Source organism: Haemaphysalis longicornis, unplaced genomic scaffold, assembly GCF_048455015.1.
Source record: "Haemaphysalis longicornis isolate Haplotype H1 unplaced genomic scaffold, Haemaphysalis longicornis Haplotype H1 scaffold_8, whole genome shotgun sequence".
Classification (NCBI taxonomy): domain Eukaryota; kingdom Metazoa; phylum Arthropoda; class Arachnida; order Ixodida; family Ixodidae; genus Haemaphysalis; species Haemaphysalis longicornis.
This window is the reverse complement of record NW_027526445.1, coordinates 121470821-121491795: the sequence shown is the minus strand read 5'-3', so window position 1 is coordinate 121491795 and position 20975 is coordinate 121470821. Positions and strand designations below refer to the sequence as shown.

The following is a 20975-nucleotide window of genomic DNA, read 5'->3' as shown; positions in this document are numbered from 1 at the left end:
TCACACGTCCAAGGCACAAACTTCTTCAAACGTATTGAGAATACTTTAACGTTAGGAAGTGTTCAAAACACATCTAGGTACTTAATACTTACAGTTGCTCGCAAGTAGCAAGAGCCCCGGCCAACTCGTGGTTCCTGCGATGTCCCCAATTTGTGGAATAAATACAAAGCAGTTACGCGAGGCTCACTTTTAAAAGGCGCAAGACCAGACAAGACACGGTTGCAAAATATTCCAAAAAGGTGTTTACTGAGGGCTCAGTTTTGTTAAAAATTCAGAAAGCTTAAATACCCAAAATCCCAAGAACATACAAGAATTCCAGCTCTATTGGGAACGCTACCCGCCGGAATGCCTCAGTGGCCAAGGCGTTGTGCTGCTGAGCTCAAGGACGCGGGTTCTATTCACGGCAACGGCGGCCGCTTTACTGATAGAGGCGAAGAGGGAAAACGCCGGTGTGGTCGAGATTTTGGTGCACGTTACAGATCCCCAGGTGGTCAAAATTAATCCGGAACCCACGACTACGGCGCGCCTCATCGCCTGTGTAGCGTTGGCGCGTTAAACCCTACAATCAATCAATCAAAATAATGAACGGTCAAAATAATGAATCAATCAAAATAATGAACGGTCATTATTTTAAACTGTATATTGAGTGTGAAAATATGCTTCATGCTGCGCACGTGCGCAAAAGCTACTCAGATGCATTTCTCGGTACGAGGAGGCAGCTGGAGCGTGCTTACGTCATTCAGAAGCAAGTGCTGAGTAATTCGCGAAACCATAGTTTGTTTACGTTTTTTTTGCGGCGAAAGTAAAATAGCGAAAAGTAATGGCCTTTGGCTTTGCTTGCAACAGTCAAGCAGCGTAACAGTGTTCGAAACACTTTGACGCACTGCCGATAAACACTTTTCCTCTTTCCTTCATGACTGCCATCACCGTGAACATTGTAGTTATCCTCAGCACCCAGCGGAACTGCGTGGTTTGTTCGTCGCAGCAGATACGCCTTAAAGTTTGTGCTTGCTTTCATTTTGTTGTTGATGTCGGCAAAGTAGCTATCGAATGCGTTCATTGCTAGAAGTGAAAAGAAGCTGGCCAATAGCCGCTACATTGTTTGAGCGACGTCCTCGGAGAGCGCAAAAAAATGTTCGGACCGAAACAGAGAGAACCATCTTATGCGCTGTCCTTACAAGAAAAATATTCAGATGTTGTACTTCGTCGCCACCTAATCTAAGTAATCGATGCGTTTAATCACGTTGTTTTGTAAGTATTTGAGATAGTGATAGACGTTGACAACAGTGTTTCGGTGTTTCTTTAAATGTCGTACGGATAGTGAACAGCCATTCGCCACGGCTGGTGGCCATGCCCTCTGCTGCTAAGGAGGGGACGCGAACATGTTTTAGAACTCTTTGAGCATATGTTATTTCATTCTTCTTTTGCGTAAAGACGTATGGAAATCACAATAAATTCTTTAATCGGGACATTAGTAGTTCCTAAACACTACTCCAGGAGGACTGGACTGGTCAACGGAATCGTGGACGTCCTGTATACCTTTGGTAGGATGAAGGTGTCGGTTTTACCAGGCGGGTATTGAGTAGGGTGGAAAAGCGTCATGTACGCGCAGTTGTCCCGCTAAAGTATCGCAGCAGCTCTCTTTTTAGAGGACCGGGACAACGTTTCAGCTAAACCTGAATAGAAATTTTATTTCTAATGCGTATCATATTTTGCTGAGTAGCCCCATATCCAGAACCGTTTAACGCCCTGCACTTCCAAAAAATGCATATTTGCTGAAAGTAACACCTATAACTGTTACAGTAGCGTCCATAAAGATAACTGGGCCGACAGAATTTTGAAAAATAAAAAACTGCGAATAATAGAAAAATAAAAATTTTTACAAAATTGATTAAAAAAAAATATGCATGCTATTCATCCCCCCCCCCTCCTTGAGAAAAAACCGAAGAATAAACAAGGAAACGTCCGCAAAGGAGCGCTGGTAAAACGAATAAAAAATAGCCTAAAAGGGCCAACTCTGTAGTACGCCTTGCACACCATCGCTATAATGGTATACATTTACATCATTGGCAAAAACCAGAAGCAAACTTCGAAAAATTCGCCACCGTTCCCCCTGCAAACGGGAATGTCTAGCGAAGCTGTATCAAACACTACACGTGCTGTTAGCGGGTATGTTTTATAATTACTTTGCAGTATGGCACTGTCAGAATAAAATCAAGGCATTTATGCGGTTTCCCTTCCCACGGCGGCTTCGAATGAGGAAAACAGCCCTTTCAAAAGCAGCTGAAACCTTATCCTTTCCGGGAACGCGTTGGACTGTTTTCGCATTGTTCACAGGGCCTTATAATTATCTTGCGGTTTGATTAAAGTTTTGTGGTTTTCTTTATTGGAACGAATAGTGAGTTCTATGCTTCCCGTCTGATTAGATTGACGCATGCATTCGGCGTGTCGCGCGAGAACTGCTGGGTTCTGTCTGGGTTTCTTGTTTACAAAACCAAATGTTCCGGCCAACAAGCGGGTAACAGATTCGCTGTAAAAGAATAAAATAATCCAACGTCTTTCTATACTCATAGGCACATTTGGCTGTAAAAAAGTCAAATTCTAGAAAAGCGGTGTAAGAATGCTACGCATTAGTGGAGAATTATCTGAATTTATGCATATTTTTCTCTCCCCAGGAGGTGTTTTGCTGTCCCACTTGATTTCAGCGAGTATCGGGTCGGTGAGAATTGCAGATGTACGCGTTTTTAGGCATGCGAGTGATGCAATCACCTTCTGTACTACTCCTTATTTCCGTTCCTCGAAGGTTAAAAACACCCCAGTTTTTTTTCGAGACCATTCTTTTACTCTCGGTACCTCCTCTACACACCGACTATCGGCGTGCACCCTGTGTACACCCTTATGACTCCGGAAAAATGAGTGTTGCTTTTATCTGGACGGAATGTATTACTCTCAATTTTACTTATAGTTTTCGCGAACTCTTGCACAGCATGCACGCTTCATCATTGCGCTCTATTACGGTTACATAGGTTACATAGGTTTCTTTCCTCAACAACTGCGAACGGAGATGAAAAAGCAACGCATTCGTTTTGTTTTACCGTGAATAAATTTTCATGCCTGAATTGGTTTGCAACAATACATGTATTCTTACATAGGTTTCTTTCGTCAATAATTGTGAACGGAGAATAAAAAGCAATGCGTGCGTTTTGTTTTATCGTGGAGAAATTTCAATCCCTGATTTAGTTTACCCTACAGACATCTACTGACTTCTTGATTATTATAATTTCAATATTAGCTTGTGTGAATCGTGAACACCCATGCGCGAATCCAATTGTTATGTTTTCGAAGTTCGAACTACAACTGTCTTTCAGCGTTGTGCTTCGACGCTTTAAGAATGAAGCAGTTGTTTTCTCTAGGTCGAAGTGACTGAATTTACCCCTATTAATGCTACACAAGCTGCGTGCTGCTGCGAACATAGGCAGTATTATTTACCCACCCAAAACCGAAAAAACCATGATCTATTAAATTGTTCGCTAACGCTAATCTTTCCACCACTTTACACTGACGTTAAGCGACCATTCCGTGATCTGACCCACTCGGATCCCAGCAGCCCGTGGCGACGAGTGTCGCCGGCGGCGCAGCGAGGGTGGCCGGGGTTGCGTGCACACAATGGGGAGAGAAGCTGCGGTCAGTCACTGCTTAATCATTGCACATGATGATTCATTGGCTCGACTGGTAAAAAGTCAAAGTTGGTCCACTCATATCGTAGCTTAGGCTGTTATGCAGTTTTTCTAGGTGTTGGATACTACTTCTTGGTTAAAATGTTCGTTTGTTTTATGTGGATTCCTTAGTTTTTCTAGCGAAAGCTTTCTTAAAAGACCCGTTGGGGTCCTGTCAAAAAACTACTGCATTTCTCCTTATACGGTTGCTATACCAAACATTTCTGATAAGACCTGTGGACACAGGTGCCTGCTCTATACCGGGCCCACATTGTGTCGAAACGGTTACTTGGAAGTCGCGAAAAAAGGAACGGTTGTAGATAACACAATGCACGCATGGATCAACGAGAAGCAGAACAATGGTATACCTTAGCATAAACCATGTATCGGACGTATGTACATTCAGGTCGTTCGTAGATGCGTTTACGTAGTGCGTGAAAAATGGGCTGATGGGTTCGTTCTTCGTTCGCGATTTGGTTCTTTGAATGTTTGCCGACCGCTTGGACGCACTTTAAGCGAGGCTTGGCCCCACAATTAGCGTAATTTTTGGGGCACTTTTACGCAGTTTTGATGTTAGAGAGCTTTCTCGCTTCTCTCAACTTTCGTTTGGGAAAAAATGGTAAAGTATGTTTGTCTACGGAAGGACTATGGTTGCTCGGATCTGTGTTGTCTTGAGTGTCATTATGTTGTGTGGTTTATCTTTCCTTGGGGTTTTAACCCGCCGAGACGGTACGTGACAATCAGCGACAAATGACTTAACGTTAAGTATTCGCGTTTTAAATAAACGCGGCCGGCATTGTCGGCTCATCCTGGACAAGTAACCCTGGTACTGAATGAAAGACGCCGAAGGGGGGAAATGGTTCCGACGTTCGCTACTCTAAATTACTGGTTAGTCAGTTTTAATAGCACGTGTACGTTCAATTTCTCTGTGTGCACTCTGTTGCACATTAACAGTGCTTGTTTATTATCAGGAATAGCGCCATGCACGCGGTACGAGCACACTAAGTTGGTACCTCACCTTACTTCGGCGTTGTTAGGCCCAAACAACTCACCTGGAGAAAGAAAAGAAAACGCACCGTAATGGAGGCAATCAATTTTATTGCGAATATAAACCCAAACAGCAGTGTTGTAGACCGCGCTATCGTTCTTTTCAAACTCGCTGCTTGGTAAGCGCAGATTTCGACGGAATTGTTTTATGACACTGCCTAGTTAATCTGTGATGGCGTCATCGTTTTAGAACACCCTTGTAGCTAACCAGAAATGACGCACAAATTTTATTCCTGTAAAGCAAATTAAAGAGCTGCTGTCCTAATACGCTCGGGTTCGCTCGCGACTCTCCGATTATGCCAGCACCTGTAGAAATTGATGTGCATACGGGTATTTTGTTCAGTAGGTCGGTGTGGTTGTACATACCTTAATATGGTTCGTGCCGCCTTAGTTACAGTGCTCAACAGAGACCAGTATATATTTAAGGAATATTTGTAAACAACACACCACTTGCTACTCTTTCCTAATGAGCTGGTTATAAGTTCGGAACTAAAGAGAACGTCAAACGGGGGATACAAACAAATGCCTTCCTCGGCGATAACCCTTTACGCAGCTGCGCTTCATAGTTTGTGATGTGTCTTCTGGTGGCAGTTTGCAGCGGCCCCGGCGTCGCAGAAAAGGGCGTGAGTCTGTCCAAGCACGGCCGGGCTAGAGCGGCGGCGCGCGCTGTGAAAGCGCGAACGCCGCTGCTCTAGCCCCCCGGCCGTGGTCCAAGCTACGCAAACAATCGAACCTTGAGAGGGAAGTCTAAGCAACAGTAAAAAAAAAAAAACGCCCCCTCTCGCCAGGACGCTGGCATAGTGCATTCCCCTCGTCGATGCATTCCCAAGTGCTCAAGGGACTTCGGAGGACTTCCGAGAAACGCTTTCAGTCTGTCCTCCTTGAGTGGAAGCACTGCGAAGGCTACAATTATCGCCAGAACACAACGGCACTGCGACTTGTCGGAGCAGATCCGCCTTCCGTTTCTCCTTTTTTTGCAGCGTTTTTTGAACAGCTGTCGAGTGCGTTTCTTCCCGCGCCTAAAAGCAAGCCGACTGAAAGGAGCTGCATCGCCCCAATAACGTAATTCGAGCGCTCAAAGAACACCAAGAGCGGGAAAGATAGAAAAATATTTCGAGCAAGTTTTGAACTTATGTGATGGACATGGAGCAGTAATTTTTATCTGACGTTCTTCCTGACCCCGCCATTCTAAGTACGGGATAAGGTTGTTGGCTATGTTATGAAAACATTCAACATTGACAATAATTTCAAAAAGGTGCTCTAGGGTCACTTTAACACCGACCAAAGGACACCGGTAACACATTGTATATTTATTTCAACACCGCAAGCATTTTTTTAACACTTTGAGTAAGTGGCCGGGTCAAGTGCTGTGGTTAGGTAGCCCCTAAATAGTTAGCTAATATTCTTGCAGCACTAGCTCCGACAGCGTGACAGGGTCTGTCAGATCAGCCCTTAAGATTAGGAGCAGTGGGTATTTGCAATGATGCAAACTGTAGCTGAATCTCCTCGAAGCACGCCATCGACAGAAACGTTAACAGCTCTGTTGTATAGATTAGAAAAAACGGTTAGAAATAATGTGGCGAATCGAGCCCCGAAGGAGTGGTTACAGGGCTTTTAAAACCTGTAAACCTGTAAAGCGAAGAAAGCGCAAAAAGAAAGGCATGCCGCTGGAAGACCACACCAGAAAAACACCAAGCAGACGGTGCAAACGAAATAGTGCAGGATTGTTTAAGGTGAGAGCACGAGCATGCGCAAGGATCGAGACAATCAGGAGTTGTCGGAGGCCCGGTGGCGGAGGCGATCACGTGAAGGAGAGAGAGGAGCAAGGAGAGAACAGCGGAGGTCACCAGTGTGAGTGGAACGCATGCGGTCTGGCTGCGGGACCTGCGCAGCCTTTGAGAGGTCATCCATGACGAAAACCCTACGGCTCTTACAGGCATGTCGCCGCGCCTCTGACGACACAATTGGCCCTTCCAACATGGTTGTGTATGCAACAGTGGGGGAAGCTCTGAGGCCGCTAAAAAAACCGTGGGCCTCGAGATGCTACCTCACCACTCAACACCACCAAGTCACGACTGGGGTCTTAGGACCTGATGTACGATGGAACGTTGCAAGCAACTCCACGTACGGTGTCCTTTCCTTTAGTGTGCAGCCATGAAGGGAAAATGCAAGTTGGTTTTATTCGAAAGATTTCGTGTTTTATAGTGCCCCCAGCGCTTGTCCGGATACAAACGATGCTTTATTCACTGAGAAATTAAACAATTTAGGTTAAAATTTTGATTTTCCCGCTCAATCGTACGTTTTCGTGGTCCCAAATGACATCACAGGAACCGACCGCTCTGCAGCTTAGAGTACCTTCATTCACGCATCCGCCGTACAATGTAGAGACACGTATACGCTGGCGCCGCCATTTTGGGTCGCTGGCTCGCCGCCGAAGCAAGTCATTGTGTCAAAACCGCGCTAAAATTATCGCCGCAACGCGGTTTACTGGAGAAGTTTGAATCATATTGTCTGTTTCGCGTTGCTAGGTCTCGTGGGAAACGAAAAGAATAACGCGTTGAGCCCGTCGGCCCAATTGCGGCGGCACGGGACCGTTCAAAGGTTGTCTCCACCCTGTACAGCGGTGTTGGTTTGTTCCCGCGTTTCTTTACGTTCCGTAACCTAGATGGCGCCACCATACCGTGGCAAGCATTTGGTTTGTTTTTGCCCGCATTTAAACCTGGCTTGTTTTTGTTCTGGGAGAAAATATTCGTTCCCTGAAACAGTGCTCGCTCGACAAATGGGGTCACGTAAGACACCGTTGCGTGCGTCAATCGGCCAGTGTCGTCTGAGACAACCCCAAGCACCATAGTGCTGTGCAGCTAAACCAAGCATGCTGTGCGCAGTACGAACAGCAGAACGCATCCGTACTTCTATGTTTACATGTGCTTTCATAACTTCCACTGTTTGTCCCATCATTCTTATTGCTTTGTAAAGAATGTGCCCTAAATTTAAGCGCCAATCGCTCGTTCGTCTAGTTTGTAAGCTCTACCTAATTTGCGTCTGCTTCTGCCAGCCTCCGCCAATCGCAGAGCTTAGCTCATGTGACATCATAGGTTCTGTTGCGGGAAATGAGCTGGTGGGTCGCATGACCATTCCCGTTTTTCCTAATTATGTAGCTTATTTGAGCGAAGTTTACGTTAAAAGTGGTGTCAGTATGATTCTAACGAGACACTCTTTTGAATGAACCAAACTTGTGTTTTCTCTTCATGGCCCCTTTAAGCTTCATAAGTTTAAGGAACACACCTTTGAATAAAATAGCTCTAGTGTAACTGGACTTTTTGTCTAGCAGTAACCGAGGCACTGACGGGACGCAGGCTTTTGTCCTTCGTCACGGCCAGTACCCTTCCCACACGCCACATCCCAGGGGCTTGTCTAATAAAAGTTTCCAAGTTAGCAGCGGAGTTTTTTTTAAAGCAAAATCTGGGATACTGGGAACGATTTCCTTGGGTTTGCAGAGAATAAGATGAAAATGAAGAACAAACGGATGTGGCGCTTGCAAATAAAATGTCATACCTAAGTGGAATAAAGGAAGGACGCAAACAGGGAATGACGCGGCAAGAAGGAAGCACCGCGTTGCCACCAAGTCGCAGCAACCAGTAGATGCGCTCGTTAGTTAAGCTTTCATTGGCTATCTGATTTCCTCTGTTGCGTACGTTCCACGCATTCTATGTAATTGCTGACGTGAATTTTCGCATTAATTATTTTCAGAGACCGCCAACGAGGTGCCTAAAAATTGAACAAGACATTGCCTCACTTACGTTTGGCGTTGAAGTAGGCCACCAGTTTCTTGGCTTTTTCTGTCCCAAGAGCGTTTACCAAATCGACGGCGCCCACTTTGAACACGTCTTCCTTGGAGTGCACGCCTTTGTCAGTCAGGTCTCTCATGAGCCTCGTCATATGGTGATCCGTGATGGATGGGAGAGCCACCCGTATTTCAGCAGCAAGTTCTTCCATCTTTTCTGATACAAGAAAGCCGTTGCTCAGATCTTCCTCCCCTGCATAAATGCCATGATGTTTCATTGAACTGGCAAAACTAAAAGCAAGTACCTAGTAAAAACTTCAAATAAACAAAAAGCATTCCAAAGAGCGCGTTTGCAGCAACACACTGCTTGGAACTACCATGATGATCCCATAGTAGTGTTGAGAAGGTGCCTGGATAACTTCTCGGCCTTTCCGTTCGCTTTTCGCGTCCACCTCCAACATTTTTCTGCCTGTTACCTGAGAGCTCTTAAGAACACCGACCGTCATACGAATAATTTTGTGCATAATTAACTCTTTCGGAATTGTGGCGGTATAGAGCACGTGAAACAGGTTTACGACCTAACAACACAGCGCAACAAAAACAAAGACCTAAGCTGAGGCACACAGGACGAGCGCTGCCTATATTTACCCCAGGTTAGGTGTACGACGCATTAGGTTTACGACACACTGCGTAAAGCTACCGATGACAGACCATTATTAGACTATATTTACGATATGTTGCACATGTATGGAGTTCCTTTGCGAGTGTACCTAAATAGGCGCAGCTTGCCATGCAGTACAATTTTAAGCATTTGGCCTACAGTATGTTGAGGAGAAATGGATGCGCACAGTTATTGCTATTCTCGGCATTTATTTTAAGGACAGGGAAAAGCTGTTTTGATGCATTCGCTTCATCGCATTACAAATGTCCTCAAACCATTACCAACGAGGGTGAGAGAGAGAAAGACAAACAGCTTTATTGTCGGGCAGCCAGAGCTGTGCGGAGATTTTTGTAGATCGGTATGATGATCCTCTGCCTCCCTGTGTTGAAGCAGATCAATGTTGTCTCCCAGAGCTTTACGAAAGGGACATAGGGGAGGGGAATAATGAACACGCACATAGTTCCAATCTAGCACGTTACATAGTTGGCCTGTTTTCGCGATATTACAGGGACGGACAACCGATTTTTCTCGCATATATGTTTTCTAGCTCATATGAAAGCCAGCGTTTTATTTAGCCCGGGGACAGCAAGCAATTTAAAAGTAAATTCGCGGAAATAATTTTAATTTGGCAGCAAACTTTCTGAAATAACAAGGAGGGCTGTTCGTAGTGTCGAAACTTTACGCTACAATATGTGTTCCGATCACGTGACCTGCAAACCTAGCAGCTACTGTAACTGCTGAAACGTTTATTCACACAATGAAAACATTTTAACACAAGTATTTGTATAAGTTTAAACTGTATATGTATTTTTAAACATTATTTTGAAAATTTTAAAGACACGCCGCGCGTCACAGCTGGGCTGCTTTCAGTGTGGCTGACTGAACATCCACGCCCAGAATCAATGGCAGCGTTCAGTAAACAGATCCAGTGAAGGAGCTTTGATGATTCGCCTGTCAGGGGCGTTTGTTCTGCCAAAATATTCATTTCAGTTTCCAAATACGCCAAAGGCAGCTTTTTTTTAAAATGAAAAAAAAAAGGTGAGCCCGGAAGGAATCGAACTTCCGACCTCTACATTGTGAAGCCGGATTCTACCTGTCGTCCATCCCAACAGATTGCGCCTTCGTGCAAAATAGACTGGTGAATAGAAAAACACACGAAAAGGAATAAGAAAGCCTGCGATTAACGTGTTTTTTTAACTGGGGACAAGTTATTTAATATCGCTTTTTATTTCGTAAACAGACAAAAGTATGTTGCCGTGCTACTGTGTCATGCTTGCCAGCATTATTTTTGGGAGGAGATGTCCGACTCGTAGATCTAAACATTTCGGTTTAAAAAGTTCTAGCGCGTTAGCAGCAAAACCGTTTCTCGTTAAGGTGCTTTCAGTAATGCCCTTTCATTTTGGATAGAGAAGATATACTCGAGTAGTAGAAGTAAGTATTGCTGAATGAGGCGGACTTAGCCTTGCATAGCTGGCGGTAATTGCTCCGCCTAATCGTCCCCAATACAATATCAGAGACTGTCAAAGTCATCACACCTCAGTTAGTCCTAAAATAACAGACACACAATGTCACCACACCTCACTTAGTCCTGTGGACTGCAAGAATCCGAGTAGGAGATGAGACACCTCTCTTCGCACAATCCACTGGTCCCCAGGAAAAATAGTGTCCTCCGGTGTAGCATGGGGCACTCCTAACTTTTGTAAATCACGAAAAAAGTTCGTCCGCTCAGGGTTGGTTTTGGAGCAGTTCATAATGAAGGAATCAATGTCACCAGTCACACTGCACGAGGGGCACAAAGGGGATGAAACAATGTTGATTTTATGTAGCCAAGCTGGTGTACGGGCTGAGTCTGTTCTTACTCGGTGGAGCAGGCAGGCTTTGGCTCTCTTCAGGCCTTTCGTCACGACTGGTGTATGTAATGGTCGCCGCAGCTGCATAAAGTACACGCAACGGTCTGTTTCTGTATGCGTTGGAAATCGCACCCCGTTTTCACCGTCCTTGTAGATGATAAGGCGTTCTTGGATAAGCTGTCAGCATGTTCGTTTCCCGCTGCACCGACGTGCGACGAGATCCACTGGAATTGCATGGTGAAACCTTCATGCTTGAGCCGCTTTATTAGAAATAGGGATGGCTGACAGGACTTTTGAACAGGTATACTCCGCTGCAACAGGTGAAGGGCTGACTTTGAATCGCTGAATATTGCGACCTTTTGCATTTCAAACGATGACAGTTGGAGCAACGCAGCTTCTATGGCAACACACTCACTCCCTGTAGATGAAACCAACGGCGTCACCCTGGCAGCCCACGAAATATTCAAACTGGGTATGAAAAAAGCCGCCATGCACACCCCACGTTTTGCGTCAACCGATCCATCATTGTATATGTGCAGAGAGTCCCCGTATTCCCGTGCCAAATGCTCCAGCACCAGTGATCGTGCTTCAGCAATAGGTGTACAACGCTTCGAGCGCATATGCGGATGCACAGTCAATGCACAGTCCACACTCTCGTGAGAAGAAGGCGGGTACAAAGTAGCCCTTTTCCCCAGGTCATTTGGGATACAGCACTCCAAGAGTATTTAGGGTTGCATGAGCACGAGACTCTGCCCTTAATCGTCGATGCCGCAGTAATGCTAATCCAGTACTTGTTTCTCCGAGACGCAACACTTGCATAAGCAAACGTTGAGACGCCTGAAGACGAAGAGGTGTTGGCTGCGCCTCATGGAGGATCTTTTCCAGCTGCTTGAGGAACGCCAAGAGACAGCCTAAGCCCTTTTCTTTGTAAGGATTCCAACCGCTCGTGTTGTGTCTCTGAAGGCGATATGAGAGGCAGCTGATAGAGCATGCAGTTCAAGATCAAGGCTTCGTTCAACTTGACCATAGAGTCTGGGTGGTTTTCCCACGTCACACCAGCAATTCTCCGCAGTACATTAGGTCTGGGCACCACAGAGGAAACCATAGAGTTGATGGCCTTTGGCCCATTCAACCTATGGTCGAGAACAATTCCTAGAAATCAACGTAAGTAGCTTGGCGGATGGGGATGCCATTCTGTTCTATCCTGAGACGCGCAGACCTGCGTCGTACACCAGGAAATAGAACAAAACGTGATTCATCCTGTGATAGTGTCAGCCCCACTGTTGAAAGATACGCTTGAACAGACCAAACAGCATGTTGTAGTATTACCCGCAATCGCTTTGTCTGGTATCTGGTGAGCCACATGCAGATGTCATCCGCATATGTTGACATACGAGCGTTTGACCGATGACTCTTCAGCGTAGAAGGCAGGCAGTCATGGCTACATTGAAGAGAATTGGTTGCAGAACACTGCCCTGGGGTTGCGTACTGCAGTTCTTTTTGAACTAAAAACATTCTCTACCCGCACCTGCATGAAGCGGTCGGTCAAGAAGACTCGAATGAAGCGGAGTAGGTGTCCTGTCACCTCCAGTTCTTGCAGATGACTCAAAATAGCACTTTGCAAGACAGAGTCGTATGCCTTAGCCACATCAAGAAACACAGCAACGGTGGACAAGCCATATGCTCTGTTATGTTCCAAGTGGCTGACCAAATCCAGTACACTATCTGGCCTGGGTGGGGCCGGTGCCTAAACCTAACAAGGATACAGCAGACATCTCTTCATACAGGCCGGTGTCGCTTACTTCTTGTGTCTCAAAGCTCATGGCAAAGCTAGTCTGTGCCAGACCGATGTGGTGGCTAGAGAATAGGAAAAAGCTTCCTGCCTGCATGACCGGCTTCCGCCAGAGGCTGAGCACCCAAGATAGATATACTCAACAAAAATCGGTTGTCTGTCCCTTTAAGGCGAAAGCTGTAGGTGTCCCAGCAAATGCGAAAAGTGGCCGTAGTTTCAGTCGTCGTTGTCCTCGTCGGCGTCAACACGAATGCTTCCAAAATTGCTGCCACCGTAAAGAGAAAAATCGGGTTCGTGCCGGATTTGGTTGCAGGTCGCCAGAGCAGATGTCAGGTGTGCTAACCGCAGCGCTAACCTGACACCTTGTTGGAATAGAACAAGAACTAGTCTGATGCGTGCGCCATGATCGGTGCAGCTGACGGCACGTACTCTAAACGGCTGCGCGCAGAGGGAGCAGTGACTCTGAGGAGAGCAGAGGAGAGCAGAGAGCAGAGGAGAGCAGTGCCGCGGGAAATGCAGCTAACCTGCCTGTGAGCGATTACCCCCAAAGGCGAAGAAACTAAAGCGAATAAACGGGCGCAAACACGATGCAGCAGCAGAGAAGTCTTGTAATTGCTAGGATTTCGCCTTCGAAATGCGCAAGCGGAAGTAAGCTTCTCATTCTGATGGCTTGTTATTCGTGTTTTCATCGCTCCCTTACGCACATTTTCATTTTTGCTTCCGTGTTCTATGGAAGGTGTATAAGATGTATTTTCTCTCTTAATTAAACTCACACGTATAATTTTTATGTTTTCTATGTGTTTATTCTCAAATGTTATTAAAATTTCGTTCGGATAGTTAAACCCATGGTCACAATTGTAACGGTGAAACCTATTAACTCTTCCAGTTATGTAGTTTTGTGAAAACGCAGGGCGTTACATGCATGGTTGGTTCGCTTCTGCTATATTTATTGTTGATTACGATGTTGAATTCAAGCTTTTTTTAATCTTCGTTTTCTGGAGTATATGTATGGAGTGCGTACATTTGTAGTCAAGTGTTCGACCAAAGTTCGTCTAGTAAGGTATCATGATGAGGACGAAGCTGCGGACACTGACCAAGTCAAGGTGCGTTTCGGGACCCGCACGGGTTCCTTGATCAAGGAACCCGTACGGGCCCGTAACGCCTCTGTGTTTTCACCTTGATTTCGTCATTGACCGCATCTTCGTCCTCATGCGTACATTTGCTTTCGTCAGTTTTTTTTCATAATTTTTAATTCTTTTTCTATTTTTTAGGAGGAGGTTTAAGAATATGCATGAATTCAGAGAATTTTCTACTAACGTGTAGCATTCCTACGCCACTTGTGTTGACTGTGAGTTCTTTATAACCAATGTTTTTTAGTTTTTCTAAATCCTGTCTGGCCGATCATCTCCGTTTACGCTATTACAGCGATTACTGGTGTTACTTGCACCGAATGTGCATAGTCTAAAAATGCAGGGCATTACACCTTTAGCCAGTTCCAGTAACATTTTTATATTTTTCTAATTTCGTAGTTTTCAAAGTTCTGTTCGACCAATTATCTCCATTTACGCTAGTATAAGGATTACAGGCGGCATTTTCGAGAAATCTGCATCATTGTGGAAATGCAGCGCGTTACATGGTTCGCCATTTTTCAAATTTCTTATATTTTTCCTAGTTTTTACTTTTTCAAAACTTCGTTTTACCAATTATCTCCATTTACGCTATTATAAGATTACAAGGGGAATTTCACGAAATCTGCCGTATTGTGGGAGTGCAACACGTTACAAGGTTAACAGTTTTCTGCGTATTTTTTATATTTATCCTGTTTTTTAGTTTTTTCGAAATTTCGTTCACGAATTATCTCTGTTTACGCTATCAAACGAATACAGGTGGAACTTTCGCGAAATCGGCATAATGTGGAAATTCAGGGGGTTACACTGTTCGCAATTTTCCGCAATTATTTGATATTTTTCTGATTTCTTTTTTTTTTCAAAATTCCGTTCGACCAATCGTCTTCAGTTACACTGTTATAACGATTACAGGTGGAATTTCCGTGAAATCTTCATTATTGTTGAAATTCTGGGCGATATACAGTTTGCCATTTTTCGTTTTTGTATATTTTACCTATTCCTAAATTTTCAAAATGTCGTTCGACCAACTATGTCCATTTACGCTATGATAACGATTCTAGGTGGAACTTTCGCAAAATATGCTATATTGTGGAAATTCAGGCGCTACACCGTCGTGGCTGTGGGGTTATTCGGCAAAAAATTGTACGTGTTATTAGGCGCATATTTTGTATTTTATTGGCTCTTTGTTCTGAAATTTTGATTTTTCTGTTTTTTGCAATTTCGGGGTTTGCAATATATCTTTTGGTAATTGTGCCGCTTTTACGTTATGATAAAGATTCATGTTTTACTTCCGCCAATTACGCAATTTTTTCGTGCTAACGCTGGAAGTTAACACATTTGGTGTGTTTTCGCGATTTTTAAGTGCAGAGGCTCGCCTTGTCGTCGTAGCTCGCTAACGGTCGATGTCAAGCGACTGCCGGGATCAGGCGGCGCAGCGAGGTAACGGACCCAAGTAGCCTGGTGTACCGACGGCAGGGAGGCACGCTGAGGCTTCGAGAACCACGCGGTTTAAATAGTAACAACCGTTCGAACCTCGTGAACCGCTGGCGCTTGTCCTACATCTCCCCGTTGTTTAGCGCAACGAAAACTGCAGGTACATTTCAGGCGAAATCTGTGTACATAACCAGCAGCCCCTGCGTTCATTTAGTTAGGAACGCTCGTTGGTTTGGTTTTTACGATAGTAAGCGAAAGAAGCGGCCGCGCAAGAAAAAAATGGCGTGGTCGAAATGACGCGGAAAAGCTCCAGACACGCAAGAATAAAGTGGCGCTTTCGAAATGACGCAAAACAGCTCCACCATACGGAATTAAAGCGAGCATAAAAGGAACAGGACTCCCGCTGGCGCACTTTCAAACCGGGGGCGCGCGAGCACTGTGAAGGCGGCAAATTTGAGTGGCATTTCGGCTGGAGTACCAGGAACTTTTCCCGATTTGAATTGCATATTCATCAAGAGGGGAGTGCGACAGGGCGGCGAAGAGCGTGATGGGTGGTAGCAGTGAGCAGATGACGGCGCCACCACCCAGTATGGCGAATCACTGCTCTGCACTTCCGGTAGCTTTCGCATTGAGTGGAACGGCTTTAATTTTCTTTTTTTCTTTTTGTTTCCTTCGTTTCTCTCGGGGCTTTGTGTTATTGTATTCGTATTTTGGGCGGTACATCAGATGCACGTATTTGGTTTTGTTCGTACTGATGTTTTTTTCTCAATTTTGTCTGTTTTTAGATTTTCAAAATTTCGTTCGACTACTTATCTGGATTTACGCTTTTCAAATAAGGAGGTAGGTTAATTACTACAGCGATGCAGTTTTGTACAAATGCAGGACGTTACACAATTGGACCGAAGGCGTAATCGGGAAAGATTTGTAGGCGTTAGAAACCACCCAGGGTATGTGCATCGGGTATGTACCACTTCGCTAAAAGAACAGGATCAACTTCGAGGTATGCGCCTTATCCTAGAACAATTCTGTTTCGCGTTAACGTATTACTGCGTGAACCCGAACGCTCAGCTTCACGTACAAGGAGCACTTTTTCCACAGGCTACCGATCGACAAAGTTAAATCTAAAAGCGTGCCGCTACATCTACAGTCGATTATTTAGACCTCGCGCTACGTAACCAAGTTTCGGCTCACGACATACTAAGCAACTTCATAATCACTGTACATCAAGCTATGGGTCCGGGGGGACAACGTTAGAACTCAAAGCGTAGTATTAGGCCTAACATCGCGCCGCCGCAGACGCGGCTCACCCCCTCCCCTCTGGTGTCGATTGAGCTTTGCGGGATCGAATCATAAGCACAAAGATACACAGATGTTGCACGGGTGAGGCTTTAGTTTCACGTGGGATTGGCCAAGGTAGCCTAATCATGCCAAGGGGCTAAACCAATTTGGTCTTTACGCTATACAATAACAGGGGAGTTATGTTTGCATGGAGGAATCTTGTGGGAGGGGAAGTGGGCAAGCCGCTGCGTTTGCCCTGGTAGACAGGAGAGCCAGGCTTGTTAGCGGTCTGTGGTAGTCGTAGGCCACTACATCCGCTTTCACATGTGTTCGGTGGCCGTGAACATCTTGCCAACCTGTAGTTGGTTATTTCTGATTTCTTTGCTGGCGATTAACCAGCTGTTTCTACGTTAGGGAGCGGAAACCGGCACTAAACAAAGACTTCGATCCTTCCCCCCGTTCCCGATTATTGCAGTGATGTGTTATATAATCGGAATTTATTATCCCTCCTGCTATGTGGGTCGCATCTCGACGTAAGATCCACTGTGTCAACGATCGGCATCGGCAGTCTACAGACCGAGTCACGCGAAACGCGTCTAATTCCACCATGAATTGGCACGATAACATTCCTACGTGATTATCGGTCACAACCTGCATTGGTGATTAGGCAGACATTGCCACTACGGCGTCAGCACTCGGCAACACTGGGCGCACCGTTATTTGAAATGGCGACCTATACCCTGACAACACTGCTCGCGGTATACAACTCTTGTTTTCCCCCGGTCTCATTTCTTCCTGGCCAAGGATACAATACCTTCTTATAAAAATGAAATACGTCGCTCACCGCGTGAGGTAAGCAGTGTAGTAAAACCTCACTACGTTTTGCTTGACTGGAAGACTGAGGAGAACCGAAATGCATTAAATTTGTACTTTACCTTATTTACCGTAGAGAACGGCACTCAACAACAGCTTTGGCGACGACCGCTGGGGTGTGAAGCGGCGACACGGTTGTGAGCCTTCTTGAATGGAGTTGTTTTGTGGCGGCGTCTGGCGGCTGAGACTGGTAGTTCGAAGAATCCCGACGCCAGCTGACGTAAGAGACGGTCGCGGAAGATTATCTATGCTCCACCAATTCGCCGTGTATGTGTGGACACCTGGGTGCGGCCACATAGACGGTCTTATCTACCGACGTACCTCGCCCTTGCTCCCCTCAGACGAGGTATTTCTCGGCGTTGTGAAAGCGGAGTTTGCTTCTCCTAGCTTCCGCGTTGGCTAGTGTGGCTAGAAGAGTTCTTGGGATTTCTTTTTGTAGTTCAGGAGTATTCCGCTTGGGATTAATTCTGCGCTAATCTGTAAAGATTACTGAGTTACAAAAATTCACACATACTGCTTAGCTAGCTAAGCAGAGTTTTGTAAAATGTCCAGCTACCTGGAGCAATAACGCAGAAAAGTTACAATGGTTTATAATATTGAATACAATTCTGCCCGTAATAATGTTAGTTGAATAGGAGCGTACTGACTGGAATTTTGCTACTGAAGTACTGTTAGTGGCCCACCGCCGTTGGGAGCCACGCATCGCCCGTCCACAGCCCGCTGCCCATTGGGTTCAAACTTCGCTGTAGGACAAGGAAAAAACGCTCCGAGGAACCGGAGGCCGAAAAACATTCCATCGTTTTGCACAAGAAACAACACGGTAATAGGAATTAATCGAGCGAGTGAACATATATGTAATTGCGATTCTCCAATATGTGGAACTAAATATTCTTTCCCGTCCGTAAGTCAAATGTACGGGAAACCTTTTCTCTGGTCGTATTATTTTGAAGCGTGAATGGGTGTGAAATCAAATCAGCTTGCCAGATTGTCAAATCAGCTTGTTTCAATGGTTTACCCGTCGCGGTGGCTCAGTGGCTAAGGCGTTGCGCTGCTGAGCACGAGGTCGCGGGTTCGATTCCCGGCCACAGCGGCCGCTTTTCTGATGGAGGCGAAAAGCAAAACACCCGTGTGTACGAGATTTCGGCGCTCGTTAAAGAGCCCCGGTGGTCAAAATTAATGTGGAGCCCTCCACTACGGCGCGCCTCATCGCCTGCGTTGCGTCGGCGCGTTAAACCCTGCAATCAATCAAGTTTCAATTGTATACATTTCTTGATCACGTTCGTGCGTTTTGACGTGTGGGAAGAAGCTGAATCACGCAGCGTTGCCAGTTGCTTAGCGTGCCCGCCTGCATCCTCAAAAACGTGCTCCGCACTATTATCTTGTTTAAAATCTCGTTCCTGCCTGAAATTCCTTTTTCGCACTTTCGTCATTTTGCACTGACGGTCAAGCTTCAGGGCGAGGGACTGATTCTACCTTTCGTTTTGGATGGTCGACGAACAACAGTCACCGCAATGCAAAGGGAGCCAAAGGGAGAGGAATCGACGGTGAGATACCAGGAAAAGCTGCATGGGGGTAAGTTCCAGAGACAGGAGCGCGTGATGCAGCATGTCAAACGAAGGGCAAGTAGAAGTGACCGGAAAACAAAGGCGTGATGACTGTAGCCGGGAATCGGCCGCGCAGGCAATGGTAGGTTGCACATTGTAAGCGCCCTGATCGTCGACAGCGATGAACTTTAAGCGCAAAAATCTGCTCGGGCCAAAAGTACGCCCCTCTTACGCGACGAGCAACAACTCCCCAGCTGCGGGCAGCAACCCGATGCAACCGCAGCTCAGGACCTTCTTTACAATCGTGATCACTGTCTTAGTTATTATTTTTGTTTCTCCGATTGGTGAATTTTAAAAACTGGTTGCTTTAACGGGTCTCGAGCGCTTCCATTTCTTCGTTTTGTGCCGTTTTTGTAATCCTCGTATTTTACCTGCCGCTGTATGTGACCACCTTTGTTTCTGTGGTGATACGGCGTGTGACTTGCACTGTGCAAGAAAAAAGGCCTCTCTGCATATAGTTTTGTCAGTTTTATGCCCGCGATCGTTTAATAAGCCTGTTGATTTGGTTTTGCTTGTGTGTTAGGCGAGCCCGCTTCGTTAATGTTGTCGTCACTTCATGCCTCGGATGTAAGCCTGGAAAAAGGCGGGGATCCTAGCAACGACTAGTGCGTGCAATTCGGTTTGCTCGATCAACATCGGGTGAGGAGTTGTCGCCTCGGTTTTCTATAATGTTGTAGATGGTGCATAGCACTAATTATATTGATTATACGAGTTTCCACCGTACTATAAGCCCCACTAACATTAAGTCACTGATTGACCAACCGCGTCTGCGGACTGGATGTCTGTGCACCGTACGCCCTGATTGCGCGAAGAAGGATGTCTATTTGATTATGTGTTTTCATAGAACAAATTACAGGTCCTCTCATCATCAACATCATCATCATCATCATCATGATCACCGCCACCACCACGAAAATTATCATCATCACCATCCCGTCTACGCCCACTGCAGGGCAAAGGATTCTTCCATTGATTCCCATTTACCCCGGCCCTCCGTTAACGCGGCCAATTTATCCCCGCAAACGTCTTGATCCGCCTGCCCACCTAACTTTCTGCCGACCTCTGCCACGCTTGCCTTCTCTAGGAATCCACTCTGTTACCCTTAATGACCAACAGCAATCCTGCCTTCGCACTGCATGCCCTGCCCATTTCTTCTTCTGAACTTCTATTTATATGTCCTTAACAAGCGTTTGTTAACTGACCCATTCCGCTCTCTTCTTGTCCTCTAATGTTACACCTATCATTTTCCGTTCTATTGCTCGCTCAGTCGTCCTCAATTTACGTTGAACTCTTCTAGTGAGCCACCAAGCTTCTGCCCCGTAGGTGAGTACCGGTAAGATGCAGCTCTTATACGCTTTCCCCTTCAGGGACGATGGTCAGGAACAACCTCTCTTATTATATTCTTCTTCCATTTCTGCTTCTGATCGAGCGTGCTTTGCCTTTGTCCTCTCCTCGTTTCGTACCACTCAACACCTCCCGCACCCCTCTTCTAGTTCTTCCTGTCTGTACAACTGTTCCCTCCCTTCCTCTGGTTCTTCCCATTCTGAGATCTCTATAACACCTTCTACCTTCACCCAAACCCTTTTCCGTCTCCCAGGTCACAAGAGGTAGGCTTGGGCATACCAGGGAGTCACAATAAATTTTTTGGTCACAGTTATCGCTGCCCCGCGTGGGTGAGCTGACCCTCCGGTGAATCACGGGTTGCCACTGGGTTGTTCGCTGCTCGCTCGTGGATAACCCGTAACCAACTAATAGCCACTGAATGACCAACTAGCCAGCAGATGCACCGGCACCGTTTCTTTGTGATTC

General features: G+C 45.9%; 1 long non-coding RNA gene across 1 annotated transcript; it reads right to left on the bottom strand.

Moving 5' to 3' along the window:
- Positions 1–3774: 3774 nt before the first annotated feature.
- Positions 3775–17734, bottom strand: LOC144149027 (uncharacterized). Its single transcript, XR_013318141.1, has 3 exons — positions 17625–17734; positions 8564–8800; positions 3775–4768 (listed from the first exon to the last, which is right to left on the bottom strand). It is a non-coding gene; the product is annotated as an uncharacterized LOC144149027 (long non-coding RNA).
- Positions 17735–20975: the final 3241 nt, after the last annotated feature.